General features: G+C 42.6%; 1 protein-coding gene across 2 annotated transcripts in view; it reads right to left on the reverse strand.

The window, feature by feature from the left end:
- The window catches only part of SHH (sonic hedgehog signaling molecule), a 55,755-nt gene that overhangs the window by 26,937 nt on the left and 10,376 nt on the right, over positions 1-18,442 (reverse strand). The gene's annotated exons all lie outside the window — the stretch shown is intronic.

An 18,442-nucleotide genomic window follows, 5' to 3' on the forward strand; every position in this document is an offset into this window, starting at 1 on the left:
ACATATAGAAGAGAATACACATGTAGTAATATATATAAAGAAAAGAATAGAAGAAAATATATAAAATAGAGGAGAAGATATATGAAAGGAAGAAAAGATATATGATATATGATATAAAGGAGAGACCATTGGACAGGGGACGGAAGGCACACTGGTGCACTTATGCACGCCCCTTACTGACCTCTTAGGAACCTGTAGAGGTCAATCGCGGATAGTCTAAGGGAGAAATGTTGGGGGTTAGGGGTTGACACTGTTGAGTCCGGTAATGAGTTCCACGCTTCGACAATTCCTAGAATACAGCTCGCCTGTATGGAACCCACATTGCATATCTGACATCAACACAATTGAGAGAGTCCAGAAATATTTCACAAGAAGAGTCCTTCGTTCCTCTATCTCACAACAAAATACCTTACTCCGCCAGACTTGAAATTCTTGGTTTAGACAACTTACAACTCCGTCATCTCCGTTCCAACTTAATTATAGTTCATAAAATCATATACCAAAATGTCCTACCTGTTAACGACTACTTCACCTTCAACCACAACAACACGCGAGCACAAAATCGATTCAAACTAAATGTCAACCACTCCAAACTTGACTGCAAAAAATACGACTTCAGCAACAGAGTAATCAACGCCTGGAATGCACTACCTGACTCTGTGGTTTCTACTCCTAACCCCAAAACCTTTAAACTAGACTACTATCTATAATTGACCTCTCCCCCTTTCTAAGAGGTCTGTAAGGGGCGTGCATAAGCGCACCACTATGCCTACCGTCCCTGTCATATTGTCTTCTTTTGTTACTTTTTATCATTACTTATCTAATGTTTTTATTTGTACAAATTATCACCCTATAATTGTTTGACAAAATAAATATAAATAAACAAACAAACAAACAAACAAACTCAATTGCTAAAGTCATATTTTTTACAGTCAAGTTTGGAGCGGTTAATATTGCTCAATATTCCCAAGATGCTCCTTTTGACTTTTTATCCCTGACTGGTTCAGATTCAAACTACAATACCTGAAATATGTCGCCTTCCACTCTGTGCATAATCTAATCATATATCATATCGTGTCATAATCGTATCATAATCATCTCTCTCTCTCTCTGTTCTCTCTCTCTCTGTCCCTACCTCCCTTCCTACTCTCCTTTCTTCTTCTCTCTTCTCCCTTCCTCCCTCTCTCTGTCTCTTCTCTCTCTCTTCTCTCTGTGTTCTTCCTTTCTCTTTCTCTGTCCCCCCTTCCCCCCTCATCTATCATCTATCTCCATCTCATCCCCAAAATAGGGGCAGAAGATAAATTATATATATTGAACATTTTTTGTAGTAGCATTCTGAACTAAGAACTGCTTCCAAGAGAGCTCATATTATTAAATTTTAGACTTGCAGAGAAAAAAAACATAACTCAGATTAACAATTTTGCTTTGCAATAGTATGATGTACCTCAAAGACGTTAAAAAATGTTATATTGTGGCTCAACACAATGGCCGCTCACCCATTGCGTTGTGTTGAGACAACACACTGAAACACAACCCCACTTTTAAGTTAACCCAATAGCATTATTTTGTTAAGGCTTTGCTGAACTCTAATAGATTTAAGGTTGCTTTGACTTGCTATTAAGGAATGGATATTACCGAGAGAGACCATTCTTTATTTAGTTGGGATGGAATTTCAGTGAATTTGGGAAGAGGAGTTAGAGGGCTCCATAGGGTTGGAAAACTATCTATAAGTATATTTCACAGGGATATATTATGTGTTAATACAGGCCCCTTTTCTTTTTCTTATCTGTTTTTGACATTCTTGCCATCTTTTTTTTTTTTGGCTCTGTTGTCGTTTTCTTTTTTTAAAACGTTTTTCAGGTTTTGTAAACTATCAGAATCAGTGGGAGTTGGACAGGATATATACTAAATTTAGCATACTGCTATTAATATTATCGTAGGTGTTCTTATCGTTAACGGTTAACTTTTAATTTGTAGACATCTGATTCCAGACTCCAAGTAAATTGTCTGAATTTATTGGAATATCTGAAATGACACGCATAGAATTCTGCGTGCTGTCAATCAATTAAAGAAAAAAAATGAAAGACATGGAAAAATAGGTTAAAAGAAGGCATTCCTGACTGAAGGTTAGGGAAAAGTTTTAGTTTGGCAATAAAATCAAGGGACCAAAGAGGTGTAGTGCTGCCACCTATCATTGGTTTTATTCAAACAATTATTATCTAATTATCAAATATTATCACTTTTGAGGTGTCCCCCAATTTGAGAATTTTGGGGAAATCCATCTAACTAACTCATTCCTAGTCCTGATTTCTATAATAACTTTCACCAGGCCAATCCTCGAATACAGCTCATCTATCTGGAACCCACACCATATTTCAGACATAAATTCATTAGAAAGCATCCAGAGATACTTTATGAGAAGAGCCCTCCACTTCTCTACTCGCAACAGAATACCTTATGCACAGTAATGGGCAGCCCAAATTTTTACTGCCACACTGTGGGTGCGGCTTATTTTGTGGGTGTGGCTTGATGGTCATGTGACTGGGTAGGAGTGGTTTGCCGGCCATGTGACCAGGTGGGAGTGGCTTGAATGATCACCATCGTTCAAGTGAACTGTTAAGTCCTCGACTTACAACCTCACCAATGTCGCTCTCTGGGGTGACAATTTGCTTTACGTTTCCCGCGCTCTCCTTCCTGGGTGCCCCTCCCACCTCAGGCTGGAAAGTTAGGCAAATAGGTGCCAATCAGCTGTTGAGAAAAGTTGGGGGAGGAAATGGCCCCCCTGCAACTGCTGCCAGTGCTGGTCTCCCTGCCGCTTTCCGAGGAGGAGGAGGATGGGAGGGTGAGATGGTCAGCTGGAGCTGGGCACACATCTTCATTTATGTTGTGAGCTGCCCCGAATCCTCGGAGAGGGGCGGCATACAAATCCAATAAATAAATAAACAAATTTCCACTGGTGGAACTCTGTTCCACCCCATCCTGCCTGATGCCCACCCCTGCTTACGCAACAAGATTTGAAATCCTAGACTTAGAAAGCTTGGAGCTTCATTGCCTTAAACACAACCAAAGCAGAGCTGATAAAATCATATGCTACAACGTCCTTCCTGTCAACGACTACTTCAGCTTCTACCACAATAATACACGAGCACACAACAGATACAAACTCAAAGTAAACCGCTCTAAACTTGATGGTAGAAAATATGTGTTCTGCCGGCGTGTTTAAACCGCCTGTAATTACAGGGTAATTAGTCCATGAAGACACCCACCACATGATAAAAGGAAAACCCAAAGTTTTTATAAACAGAAAAAAAGAAACAGCTCCCTTTTTAAATGTCAAAGGGATTGTCTGGTACACACAAGGCACAGGTTAAATGCAATCCAATTGCTCACCCAATAACTGGGAAATTGAGTCCAATTCTAAAGTCCAGAGAGTCCACACACAATCTTGAACAGCACAAAAACCACAACCTTGACGAAACAATGAATCAGATAAACTGCCATGAGGCTAAAACACCAGGTTGCACTTTTATCTGTAGCACTAATTACAGCAGCCCCACCCAACCACAGGTGGCCTCATTTTCTCTTGTAATAATCCTTCAGTTGTTGTCACCTATGCATCACTCTACGCATGCGTGGATGTGTCATTAATTCTTGTTCAGAATCCAAGGATGATACAGATGATTGATCTCCTCCTGGGCTGTCTGCCAAACTCCCCTCTTCCCTGTCACTCACACTTCCTTGGTCAGAGGAGGCTTTGTAGGCAGATTCCATTCGGGAGCAAAACAGGCTTGCGGCATGTGGATGTTTCCCCCACATCCACCTGCACATTCCTTGGGGCAGGAGCTGGGCCAGAGCTAACCACAACAATATGACGAGTTGTTCATGCATGGAACTCACTACCTGACTCTGTAGTTTCATCACCAAACTCCACAAAACTTTATCCTTAAACTATCCACTGTTGACCTCACCGGATTCCTAAGGGGCGTGCATAAGTGTGCCTACCGCCTCTGTCCTAAGTTTCTATCCGATTAATACCAATATCATGTATATAAACAGTGTTATTTCTTTGTATATTACCAATGTTTGACAAAATAAAAATAAATAAATAAATAAAATTTATAAATAAGAAGATAACGGTGTGTCATTTAATTGTTTTTTATCTCTTCTTTTTCTTTTCTTTCCTTTTCTCTTTCTTTTCTTTTGTTTTTCTGTTTTTCCTCTCCCTTTTTTCTTTTCTATTTGGATCTTTTAATCGTTGTTCATTGTTCTTTTTGAATTGTACCATTGTTTTATTTGTGAATAAAAGTAAAATACAATTTTTGTAATATGGACAGCTCCTTTACATTTAAACTAATGTAACAATGGCATCGGATCAGAATATCTCCGGGACAGCTGCTGCCGCATGAATCCCAGCAACCGGTTAGGTCCCACAGAGTTGGCCTTCTCCGGGTCCCGTCGACGAAGTAATGCCATCTGGTGGGCCCCAGGGGAAGATCCTTCTCTGTGGCGGCCCCAACCCTCTGGAATCAATTCCACCCGGAGATTAGGACTGCCCCCACCCTCCTTGCCTTTCACAAACTCCTCAAAACCCACCTCTGCTGTCAGGCATGGGGAAATTGATTCCCTGGGTCGTTTCCGCTTTATTTATTTATTTACTTACTTACTTACTTACTTACTTACTTACTTACTTACTTACTTACTTATTTACTTACTTACTTACTTACTTACTTATTTACTTACTTACTTACTTACTTATTTACTTATTTACTTATTTATTTGTTATTTAGATTTGTATGCCGCCCCTCTCCGCAGACTCGGGGCGGCTCACAGCAAAATAAAAAAATTCATGACAACTATATGGTCTGTATGAGATGTATGTTTTTTATATTAAGGGTTTTAAATTGTTTTAATGTATTGGATTTGTACTGTTTCTTGTTGTGAGCCGCTCCGAGTCTTCGGAGAGGGGCGGCATACAAATCTAATAAATAATAAAATAATAATAATAGTGTTTGAGACAACCGTTTGGAAAGCAGGGGTCTGTGAATTCTAGACTCAGCTTAGGCATAAAGCTAGCTGGGTAACCTAGGCCCAGTTCTCAGCCCTAACCTTAACCTTAACCCTGGGAAGGAAGCAATGGCAAACCGCTTCTAAAATTTTGCCAAGATGATTGCAGGAAATTGTGCATGCAATTGCCAAAAACCAACAGTGACTCAAAGGCACCGACAGACATTGTACTATGATTAGCTCAACACATTTTAGGTGGTATAACCAGGAGGATCTACAAAGTATGGTTAAAAAAAGAAGTCAAGAGAGTGACCACAAAGTTTAAGCAAAGTTCTGCCCCCATTTTTGTGTGTTTCAAGGCACTCCTGTTTATACCGAACTATAAACTATAGTTAGTGTCATATAAGATGCTGATTTAATAAATGACTGGCTAGTTTATAAGTTCAGGGCGTAGCAAATAATCTTCAGCATATCACAGAGCTATGATCGCAATTTTTCCTAGCTGTCTCTTTCAAAAAGGATATTATGGGGCCAGAACAGGGGTGACATCCAATTCTTTTTACTACTGGTTCTGTGGGCATGGCTTGGTAGGTGTGGCATGGCTTAGTGGGCGTGGCTTGGTGGGCGTGGCAGGGAAAGGATACCGCAAAATCCCCATTCCAGGGGAAAGATATTGCAAAACCATCATTCCCACTTCACTCAGCCAGAGTTGGTATTTGCCAGTTCTCCGAAATACTCAAAATCCCCACTACCAGTTCTCCAAAACCTGTCAGAACCTGCTGTATTTCACCCCTAGGTCTGAACTAAATTTTTCTGCTAAGCTTGCCTAGTCTTAATGCCTAGCCAGCAATAGATCTTCAAAAAGATAAATTGCTATGTCCAAAGTGCAGTCAAGGCTGTTTGCTTCATTGTAATTAAACCAAAATGTACTCCTCTCTGGGGGTTGGGTACTTTTTTGGACAACAAAGGTTATTAGGCCACAACTGATCTTCACTCTATCTCTTTCCTCCCCCACAATTTTTAGTTCTTTATTAATTTCTGGTGGACTATTTTCAGATCCCATTTCCTTCTAAAAACAGAATGGACAAGAAGTCCCAGAGATTTGATTGCTTCCACACCCACCTCTTTTTACTTCTGAGGCTTACAGGCTGAGCCCTTATACCTTTGAACCAAACCTAAGAATACCTACCAGTCTCAAGACAAGCAAGAGGATAAGAGAACAAGATAGATTTGATAGACCAACTACTTTGTCCATTTTGGGAGCAGGTGGAGACGGGTGAAGAATGAACTGTCCAGAAATCTTGGCAGAACAGAAAAGGACATAGCTACCCATGAATAAGAGCCTCGGTGGTGCAGTGATTAAAACGCAGTGCCGCAAGCTACTTCTGCCGATCACCGGCTGCCAGCAGTTTGGCAGATCGAATCTCAGTAGGCTCAAGATTGACTCAGCCTTCCATCCTTCCAAAGTCAGTAAAACGAGGACCCAAGTGGTTGGGCGCAATAGGCTTACTGTCTGTAAACTGCTTAGAGAGGGCTGTAAAGCACCGTGAAGCGGTATATAAGTCTAAATGCTATTGCTGTTGAATGGCCATCTTGCCCTTTCTGACGAAGATGGCAACACCTTTACGCAACCTCTCTTTCCCACCCCAAGCGCCCGCGTCAACTCCAAGCTAGGCTTTTGTTTGCCTGCTTGGGGTGTTTGATGAATAGGTCTAGTTGTGTAGCAGCTCAGCAAACATGCCGGCTAACCAGCGGAGGTGTGAAAACCTTGCTCTGTTAAACAGACCCCCTTTTCTAATTAAAATCCAATAAAGAATTCCAGATTCTGGGTTATAAAGAAAGGCTCTCTTAGAAGAGAGGAGACACTTCCAAGTCTCCACCCTACCCCCACCCACCCTATTTGTTCAGGTGCAGGGGGACTCCCCCCACCCACCCATTCACACACTCATCATACACTCACCCACCCAAATCCTCCAAGGCTTATTTGCACAGACCAGGACACTTTCCCAAAATAATCCAAAGATGTGTATTTGAATTTGAAATAGAGGGGTGGGCTCTTCATAGCCCTCCTGGCACTCCACCCCCACCCCCCATTATCCCTGTCCCTTTTGCAGCTCCTGTCCTCCTCTGCCCCCACCTTCCCCAGCTATTCAGGGAGGGGGAATTGCCCCCTTTGCATTCCAATCTCCAAGATGATACTTTCTGCAAATAGAAATGGTGCCTGAAAGGAGTGCCCCCCCTCCCCTGGAAACCCTTCGCTCCTTAATCTTCTCATCAGATTCTCAGCCATGAACCCACAGCCTGGCTATCCAAAACCAGCTGGACGAGGCATTTCCAAGGCACCCTCTCAGGAAATCTCTCTTGTACAGTCACACGACCTTGAGTGACTTCTTCCCTTCCTTCCCCCCAAAACACCCCAGCGTGCGTGGCCTCTTAATGCCCGGATTTGGCCCTAAAAAGGCTGATTCTCCCCCTCCCTCCTTTGGAATCCATCAAATTGGAGTGGGCGAATCCAGACGGTTGGGTGGGTGGTGGGAATGGAATCCATTTGGTGTGTGTGTTGGCCAGATGGGTGGCTAAGAAAGGAAAGGCGCCCACCTCGGAAGGACACGGCGATGTAGCAAAGTCAAAGTCGCCAACCACAGGGGTCCTCTTAACCGCCAATCAATCAAAACAGAGCTGGAAGGGACCTTGGAGGTCTTCTAGTCCAACCCTCTGTTCGAGCAGGGGAGACTATGCAGAAAAAACAATTGCTGCCAACCTGCCTTCCATTGAGGACCTGTATACTGCATGAGTCAAAAAGAGGGTGTGGAAAATATTTACTGACCCCTCACATCCTGGACACAAACTGTTTCAACTCCCACCCTCAAAACGTCGCTACAGAGCACTGCACACCAAGACAGCTAGACACAAGAACAGTTTTTTCCCGAACGCCATTACTCTGCTAAACAAATAATTCTCTCAACACTGTCAGACTTTTTACTAAATCTGAACTTCTATTTCTACTAGTTTTTTTCTCATCATTCCTATCATCCTTTTCCTCCCACTTAGGACTGTATGACTGTAACTTGTTGCTTGTATCCTTAAGATTTTTGTTCCAGATATTGTTCCAGATATTGTTTCTTCATAGCTTATTTGACCCCTATGACAATCATTGACAAATGTATCTTTTTCTTTTATGTTCACAGAGAGCTTATGCACCAATACAAATTCCTTGGGTGTCCAATAACACTTGGCCAATAAAATTCTATTCTATTCTATTCTATTCCATTCCATTCCATTCCATTCCATTCCAGTAAAGTGGCTGTACAGTCTTTCTTTAAAAACCCCAATGGAAGTAAAGTTGCCTTCAGAAATTGTGGGTGTTTCATCACTGGAAGCTTTCAAGAAGGGACTGGACCGCCATTTGTCAGAAATGTTGTAGGTAGGATCTCCTGCTTGGGTGGGAGATTGGACTAAGACCTACAAAGTTCCTTCCAACGCTGTGAATCAGTGATGAAGCACCTACAACTTCTGAAGGTTAATTTTCTTCACTGCTGGGAAATTTCTCCCTAATTCCAACTTGTTTCTCTCCTTGATTAGTTTCTACCATCGCTTCTTGTCCTCCTCTCTGGTGCTTTGCAAAATAATTTGACCCTCTCTTCTTTGTGGCAGCCCCTCAAATATTAGAACACTGCTATATCACCTCTAATTCTTATTTTCTTTAGACTAGTCCAGGGGTGGGCAAATTTGGCTCTTCTATGACATGTGAACTTCAACTCCCAGAATTCCTGAGCTAGTATGATTGGCTCTGGAATTCTGGGAGTTGAAGTCCACAAGCCATTGAAGAGCCAACTTTGCCCACCCCTGGACTAGGCCAAACCCAGTTCCTGCAAGTGTTCTTCATACGTTTTAGTCTCCAGGCCTTTAATCATCTTAATCCTCCCTTTAAGATAAATCATACTAGAAATTCAGTGCCATTACATTGCGACTGTTTGTTTATTTATTTTATTTTATTTTATTTTATTTATTTAATTTATTTATTTTATTTAATTTATTTATTTTATTTATTATTTTATTTATTATTTTATTTATTTTATTCATTTTATTCATTTTATTTATTTTATTTATTTTATTTATTTTATTTATTTTATTTATTTTATTTATTTTATTTATTTTATTTATTCTATTTATTTTATTTTATTCATTCATTCATTCATTCATTCATTCAATTTTTATGCTGCCCTTCTCCTTAGACTCAGGGTGGCTTACAACATGTTAGCAATAGCACTTTTTAACAGAGCCAGCCTGTTGCCCCCACAATCCGGGTCCTCATTTTACCCACCTCGGAAGGATGGAAGGCTGAGTCAACCTTGAGCCAGTGATGAGATTTGAACCAGTGACCTTCAGATCTAGCAGTCGGCTTCAGTGGCCTGCAGTACAGCACTCTACCTGCTGCGCCACCCCGGTTCATACTGTTACTATAAATCTATAGTAAATCTACAGTAAATCTCCTCGTTTTCCTCCAGGCTGTTCTTTCTGTCCTCCAGAGATTTTGGCCTCTTAACATCTTCAGCCAATGTGGAATTTGTAATCCAATGCTTCTGCAGGACCATATGCTACAGCACGTAAGGCACTGCTTGAACAGACAAACTAGGACCGTGATGGTGAACCTATGGCATATGTGCCAGAAGTGGCACATAGAGCCCTCTCTACAGGCATATGTGCTGTCACCCCATGGTGTTTCTTTCGTGAGCTTCTGATTCCCAGACGATGAAAGAGAAGCTCATGAAAGAAAGAGATCTTACTTCTTGCTGAGCTGCTGGTGTTGGGATGCCCTTCCTCCCACCGACCAGCTGGTCTTCGGGTCTCTGCTGCAAATGCACAGGAGCATGTCCAGCCAAGCGCGCATGTCCGCATTTGTGTGGCACACACACCTTTTGTGTGGCACACACACACAGTTTGAGCACTCAGTGAAGTAGGAGTTAGGAAACACTCCGTTCGGCCCTCAAGGGCTTTACTGCAGTGAGGGTTGCTTTAATTTATTTAAGTGTGAGCCAGCCATGTGCAGCAGCTGCCAAAGAAGCCAACACAATTCTAGGCTGCATTAACAGAGGGATAGAATCATGATCACGTAAAGTGTTAATGCCACTTTATGTGGCCTTGGTAAGGCCACACTTGGAATACTGCATTCAGTTTTGGTTGCTCTGGAGACTCTAGAAAAAGTGCAGAGAGGAGCAACAAAGATGATTAGGGGACTGGAGGCTAAAACATATGAAGAAGGGTTGCACGAACTAACTATGTGTAGTTTAATGAAAAGAAGAACTCGTGGGGGACATGATAGCAGTGTTCCAATATCTCAGGGGTTGCCACAAAGAAGAAGGGGTCAACCTATTCTCCAAAGCACCTGAAGGCAGGACAAGAAGGAATGGGTGGAAACTAAACAAAGAGAGAAGCAATCTAAAAGTAAGGAGAAATTTCCTGATTGTTAAAACAATTAATCCGTGTAACAGCTTGCCTCCAGAAGCTGTGAATACTCCAATATTAGACGTTTTGAAGAAGACGTTGGACCATTTGTCTGAATTAGTGTAGATTTCCTGCCTAAGCAGGGGGTTGGACTAGAAGACCTTCAAGGTCCCTTCCAACTCTGTTGTTGTTGTTATTAGAATTGAGATATCTCCCCCAGGCTTATATAGTTTTATATATGGTATGCTTATGTTGTATAGTTTTAAATGACAGGGGTTTTAGATTTTTTTTTAATATTAGATTTGTTACATTGTCATATTGTTATTATTATTGTTGTGAACCGCCCTGAGTCTGCAGAGAGGGACGGCATACAAATCTAATAAATAATAATAATAATAATAATCGCAGCGACTGATTAGGTCCCACAGAGTGGGCCTTCTCCGGGTCCCGTCAACTAAACAATGTCGGTTGGCGGGCCCCAGGCGAAGAGCCTTCTCTGTGGTGGCCCCGACTCTCTGGAACCAACTCCCCCCAGAGATTAGAACTGCCCCTACTCTCCTTGTCTTTCGTAAGCTCCTTAAAACCCACCTTTGTCGTCAGGCATGGGGGAACTGAGACATCTCCCCTGGGCATATACAATTTATGCATGGTATGTTTGTGTGTATGTTTGCTTAGTAAATGGGGTTTTTAAAAATATTTTAAACTATAATTTAGATTTGTCATGAATTGTTGTATTCTGTTGTGAGCCGCCCCGAGTCTGCGGAGAGCGGCGGCATACAAATCTAAATAATAAATAAAATAAATAATAAATAAAATTGTTGTTGTTGCTTTTGTTGTTTTTATTATTGCTGCTGTTGCTGTTGCTATTATTATTATTATTATTATTATTATTATTATTATTATTATTATTGCTACTACTCTGGTTTTCTGCTGCACGTTTATAAGAAAGGGGTGGGACATTTGAAGCATTATAGATCGAACACCACCAGGTAGGTGAGGATTATCCCTGTCTGAGATTACCCTCCAGAACAATCAAAAGCAGAAAGCCAGGCAGGAGAAATATTTTTTCTGCCTCCTAGCCTATGTTCCAGATCTCTGCTTACAAAACAAAAACAAAACTCCAAACCCTTATACATGCATCCACATGAATATAGGTCAGATTCTGCCTGCCTTGTCATAGGGTTAACGTTTGGCTCCCCGGATCAAAGAAGAGATGGTGCCTCCAGCCCTCACTTTGCGGTTTGGATCAAACTTAGTCAGGAAAGCCAACTTGGTGTACTGAAGTGGTTAAGACATCATGCTAGAAACAATGCCATAAGTTCTAGTCCTGCTTTAAGCGCAATTGCTAACTTAGTGGCTTTGAGCCAGTCCTGGGAACTGGGCAATGGCAAACCATTTTCGAAAAACCCTTGCTAAGCAAAATACAGAGTGTTGCCAGGAGTCAACACTGACTCCGAGGCACAAAGTGAAATATTAAATAAAAATCCCAATGTACCAGGGCTACTGCAACAGGAATGAATCCGGATCCAGAAACATAAGTTGAATATTAATGTTGAGAAGGCAACATTGCAGACAACAGAATTGCAGCTACCTGGTTCAGGTAGCATAGGATAAAATAATAATAATAATAACAACAACAACAACAATAATAACAATAATAATAACAACAAACCAACAAAACAAAACAAAACAACAAAACAAACAACAAAACAACGAAACAACGAAATGAAACAACGAAACAACGAAACAACGAAACAACAAAACAACAAAACAACAAAACAACAAAACAACAAAACAACAATTATTATTATTATTATTATTATTATTATTATTATTATTATTATTATTATTTATTAGACTTGTATGCCACCCCTCTCCGGAGATACACTGGTCTTCAAATCATGACCAAAATTAAACCCAAAAATTACGTTGCTAAGTGAGAATTTCATTGAGTTTTATCCCATTTTACGACATTTCTTGCCACATTAGGGTTGTTAAATTAGCAGCATTGTCGTTATGTGAATCTGGTTTTCCATATAATGGAATATATTGGAATATTTTATTCCAGACTTTGCTAGTCAGAAGGGAATCACATGGCCCCCAGGAGACTGTTATAAATGTGAATTGGTTGTCAAACATCTGAATGTAAATCACATGACCATGGGAATGCTTATAACAGTTGTAAGTGTGAAACATGGTCATAAACAGGGGTTGGCTGCTAGCCAGAATGCTAAATCGGGCTTGCCGCGGTGGCTCATGAGTGCTAGTTGGGCCAGTGTGATTGTGCTTCTGCACCTGTGGAGGTAGCAAAATTGCACACAAAGCCACAGGTGGGCCCATGTTTCGGCATGCATGGAAGCAAAAAACCTTGTGGCTCTGTGTGCAATATTGCTACCTACACAGGTGCAGAAGCACAATTGTGCTGGCCCTGCTAGCACTCGAGTTGCGGTGGTCAGTCCAATTTAGCGTTCCCATTAGCAGCCCACCCCTGGTCATAAGTCACTTTTTTCAGTGTTGTTGTAACTTCAAAAGGTCATTAAATGAACTGTTGTAAGTCGGGGTATGTCTATAGTATGAACTGCACTGCACACATCCAGTGCTCTGGTGTCCAAGCGGCGGGACAAAGAAAGGGCTGAGAAAACCAAATGGACATATTCCTGCAAGAGTTAATAGTGTTATAGCATTTAGATGCCACTTCATAGTGCTTTTACAGCCTTCTCTAAGTGGTTTACAGAGTCAGCCTATTGCCCCCAGCAATCTGGTTCCTCATTTTACCCACCTGGGAAGGATGAAAGGCTGAGTCAACCTTGAGTTGGTGGTGAGATTTGAACTGCTGAACTACAGCTAGCAGTTAGCTGAAGTAGCCTGCAGTGCTGCACTCTAACCACTGCGCCACCACGGCTCTTGGTTAACATACCAAGATAGCTTTATTTTTTACTTAGTACAAAAAGTGCACTGGTCTTTTGGACCTGTTTTCTGGCTTGTTAGTTCCAGAAATATTTACTATTTTCACTGACACGGGACTTCAAATGAGGGAAGGCCCTTCTCCAATTCTATTGCAAGCTAACCATCTAGGATGTTACATTTTTCCAGACTGAAAATAGGGTAAAATCCTCAAATGCCTGGGATTACATTTCACATTATGTTTAAAATGTGCACCAGGGAATAATAATGATAACGATAACGATAACAATAACAATAACGATAACAACAATGTAATTAATAATAATAATAATAATAATAATAATAATAATAATAACAACAACAACAACAACAATAATAATAGCAACCCCAGGAGATCGCAATCCCAGGAGACACAGAATGGAGGAGAAGCAGCTAGAGAAATTAGTGAAATATGAAGATCTAAAAATCGAGCTGCAACGACCCTGGCATAAGCCATTGAAAGTGGACCCAGTGGTACTTGGCAGGCTGGGCGCAGTGCCAAAGAATCTCAGCGGACATTTGAAAACCATCGGAATTGACAAAATCTCCGTCAATTGCAAAAGGCCGCTTTACTGGGATCGGCAAACATAATTCGCCGCTACATCACGCAGTCCTAGGTGCTTGGGAAGCGCCCGACTGGTGATGAAATACAAAATCCAGCATAGTGATCTTGTTTGCTGTGTTGTATCAACATAATAATGATAATGACAATGACAATGATAATGATAATAGCAATCCCAGGAGGTCCCAATCTCAGGCGACAGCAGAATTGAGGAGAAGCAGCTAGAGAAATTAGTGAAATACGAAGATCTAAAAATCGAGCTGCAACGACTCTGGCATAAGCCAGTGAAAGTGGTCTCAGTGGTACTTGGCACGCTGGGCGCAGCGCCAAAGGATCTCAGCGGACATTTAAAAACCATCGGAATTGACAAAATCTCCACCTGTCCATTGCAGAAGGCCGCTTTACTGGGATCGGCAAACATAATTCGCCACTACATCACGCAGTCCTAGGTGCTTGGGAAGCGCCCAACTGGTGATGAAATTTATTTATTTATTTATTTATTATTTGGATTTGTATGCCGCCCCTCTCCGAAGACTCCCCTCGTATTTCGAAGAAATACGAAACCCAGCATAGTGATCTCGTTCGCTCTGTTGTATTGATGATAATAATTTGACGTGAGAAAAAGTCAACCTCAATGAAAGTGAAAAGTCAATGAAAAATAATGATAAGACTGAGAAAAAACTTTGCTGTTTAGGAAACCTATTTGGGGAATCCAGTCCGGTGGCGAGATCTTACCCGCTGCCTTGAATGGAATCCCCCCCCAACCCCATAATCACCCTGTTTCTCTTAATCCTTGCTTCATTCTCACATCAGTGGGTATATTTAGAGACAGTTAATTATTTTTTTCATCTCGATTGCGTGTTTCTTGGCACTTCGAGAGTGTTTTCTTTAAGCGCCAGTCAACAAAGGAGGAGAGGTAGCAAAACATGAAGGCGTCTCGGCCAAAGGAATTTAAAAAAAAAACTGTTTTGCTTGAAAGCGACAATTTATGCAAAAGGACGCTGTATAAAGACTGCGTTTCTCAACCGGACCAGCAAGGGGCGCTCGTGGCACGAAGGAATACTGACAGTTGAGAATGGTTTTTTTTTGTTTTTTTTTTAAGCGGAGCTCGGAAAGAAATTGCAAGTTTTCTGCCACTCCGGCCACAGCGAAAGGAGGAACGCGCGCGCTTCTGCAGGTGGTTTCATGGCCCCACTGAAATATTTAACGCCGGCTTAAGCGGTTCGGAGGCCGCAGGGCCGACGGAGCGGAGAGAAAGCGTGTCTGCTTCCCTTCGCTCTTCTCCACCCCAAAACGGGGAGCCGGAGCTGGTGGTTTCGGCAAAAGCACCTATCCGTGGCGGGGCGCAAGAAAGAAAGTCCCCTCGAGATCCCCTGCGTGGTCTGGATCCGGAGCTGGGTCGGATTGGAGGAAGAGGAGCGCAGGGTAGGATCAAAAGGGCCAACTCAGCTCTGAGATCCAAGCTCAACCTCCTTTTTTAAATGCTTCAGTGACGCCGCGGAAAACGCGCAGACCACGCCTGGCATGGTCAAACTCCAACTGGGGTGGGACGTAGGGAAGGGGGGCGGTGCCCGGGATCCGCATCGGTTTCCTAACAAGGCTTCTTCAGCAAGCGAAGGGGTTGTGCCTGCGTATTCCGTTACTCCGGATGAATGAACTCGAATCGGCTCCTTCCTTCCACCCTGCCGCGTGGGTATCATTCGCCAAACCTCACCTACCACCTTTCATGCTGTCCTGGTTTAAACTGCCCTGTTCAATTTGGTTTAATTTGTTCCAATCTCTCTATGTCTCCCTCCCTCCCTCAGTCCTCCGCACTCAATCCCACTCCATCCATCCATCCATCCCTCTCTCTCTTGCTCGCTCGCTCCCTCCTTCCTTCTCTATCCCACTGATCCCTCCCTCTCCCCCTCCCTCTCTCGCAGGTCGTCGGTTGGAAGGAAGGAAACGGGGCGCCCAGCGATTTCTAAAGGAACCAGAACGGAGGATTTAGGGGATATCTCTTGAATAAGAGGAGGGGGAGATTCGGGAGTCGAGGCAGGGGGAATGGATGGTTTGGCTGGTTTGGCTTTGACAAACTGGGTTGCGGTTGCTCGGTTAAGGGTCCAGGGAGACCTGCTTTGAGTTCAGGGACGCTCTGGTGAAACAGGGGGCATGCTGGGCGCTGTGTTGAGAAACCCGCTCCGTTCCTCAGTCAGCTTCAGCTCTTATTTTGGTTGTGCGCACAAGACTGAATTCAAAACGTCCCAGACGTGGGGTAGGCAAAGTTGGCTCTTCTATGACATGTGGACTTCAATTCCCAGAATTCCTGAACTAGCATGATCGGCTCCGGAATTCTGGGATTTGAAGTCCATCAGTCATAGAAGAGCCAACGGAGAGGGGCGGCATACAAATCCAATAAATAAATAAATAAACTTTACCTACCGCCTGTCCCAGACAGCTGCTTCCCTCGTTCCCACCCATCTGTGAAGACGGGGCCGAGGCAATTGCAACAGAAGGTTGAATCTAAGATGCTAAGATGCAGAAATAACTGAAGCATCCAACTCGAGGGAGGTGGCGAGGATGTTTGGGGGGGGGGGAGAGAGAGAGCAGGTGTTGACAAACTTCAGTTGGAAACAGAGTAATGGGCGCAAAACCGCCCTGCACTGGATGCGCGAGGCCGTTTCTAACGTTCCCATTTACTCGAGGAGAGAGTGGGCGGGGCTTATCGCGCTTAGCGGAAGCATAGCAGTAGCATTTAGACTTATATATCGCTTCACAGCCCTCTCGAAGAGGATTATCCAGAGTCACCATACTGCCCCCAACAATCTGGGTCCTCATTTTAGCGACCTTGGAAGGATGGGAGGCTGAGTCAACCTGGAGCCTACTGAGATTCGATCTGCCAAACTGCTGGCAGCCAGTGAGCAGCAGAAGTAGCTTGCAGTACTGCACTCTAACCACTGCGCTCTTTAAAGCGGGAGAACCAGAAAGCCCCAAAGACCCTTTGTTTCTGGATGTCCCGATTGGACGAAAAGGTTAGAAGTGGCCCGTCCCTACGCTTTAATCTAAGGGTCCCTCCCCAAACTTGTGAACTTCAACTCCCAGAATTCTATGCTGGGAGCTATGCTGGCTGCAGAATTCTGGGAGTCGAAGTCCAGAAATCTTAAAGTTGCCAAATTTGAAGATCTCTGCTTTAATCTCTGGCCTCCCGCAAGACTATTTCGGCCCCCTACATTTTTCATAGCCGCTTAGGCGCAGTTTTTCTGTCTTTTAAGGTCAGCAGGCCTCCAGGGACCTGGGTATAAGGACGGTCCCTGACATTTCTCAGCCCCATTCCCGTTCTCTGCTCTTTCTTGGCTAATTGGAAATTGCTGAACAATGGTTTATGGTTTGATAGTATATAAAGGAGTAATTAAAGAAAAAGATTCATTTATTTAACTTGGAAACTTGAAGACCGGTAAACTCTTTAAATAATTCTGGGAGTTGAAGTCTTCTCAACTCTGAGTTGCCAGGGTTGTTTTTTTTTGGGGGGGGGGGCACACCACTGATGTGAGTCATATCCCATTTTTTCATATATAAGAACTCAAACTGGTATACAGGATACATATTCCATTCTTCTACTTTTCCCCCAGAACAATCATGTGGTGTAGATTGGGGAGAGGGGGAGAGGGAGGGGGGGAAGAGAACCCCCAATTGGCCAAGGTCACCCAGGGAGCATCTATGACCCTTACCCTTCCAAGTTCAGCATATTCACCCCTGGTGTGTGTGCGTGTGTGTTCACATTGGTGAAACACAAACAGCCACCCTTCTTTCCTCACAACACCTTAAGGCAGGTGAAATAAATACGGAAACCCAACCAAAGAATAGCATTAGCAATAGCATTTAGACTTATATATCGCTTTGTAGTGCTTTTAACAGCCCTGTCTAAGCAGTTTACAGAATCAGCAAAATGTCCTCAACAATCTGGGGTCCTCATTTGACCCACTTGGGAAGGATAGAAGGCTGAGTCAACCTTGAGCCAGTGATGAGATTTGAACCACTGAACTACAGCTAGCAGCTTAGCTGTAGTAGCTTGCAGTGCTGCACTCTAACCAGCTCTTTTAGATAGATAGGTAGGTAGGTAGGTAGGTAGGTAGGTAGATAGATAGATAGATAGATAGATAGATAGATAGATGCAGATAGATGAGAGATGGATGGATAAATAGATTGATAGGTAGGTAGGTAGGTAGATTGATAAATAGATTGATAGGTAGGTAGATAGATAGGTAGGTAGGTAGGTAGATTGATAAATAGATTGATAGGTAGATAGATAGATAGATAGATAATTTTTAATTTTTAATTAATTTTAATTAATTTATTAGATTTGTATGCCGCCCCTCTCCGAAGACTCAGGGCGGCTCACAACAAGCGATAAAACAATATTGTACAGGCACAAATCTAATATTAAGAAAAAACTAAAAACCCTATCAATTTAAAAAAACCAAACAGCACATACATACCAAACATAAATTA

Source organism: Erythrolamprus reginae, chromosome Z (genome assembly GCF_031021105.1).
Source record: "Erythrolamprus reginae isolate rEryReg1 chromosome Z, rEryReg1.hap1, whole genome shotgun sequence".
NCBI classification, from domain to species: domain Eukaryota; kingdom Metazoa; phylum Chordata; class Lepidosauria; order Squamata; family Dipsadidae; genus Erythrolamprus; species Erythrolamprus reginae.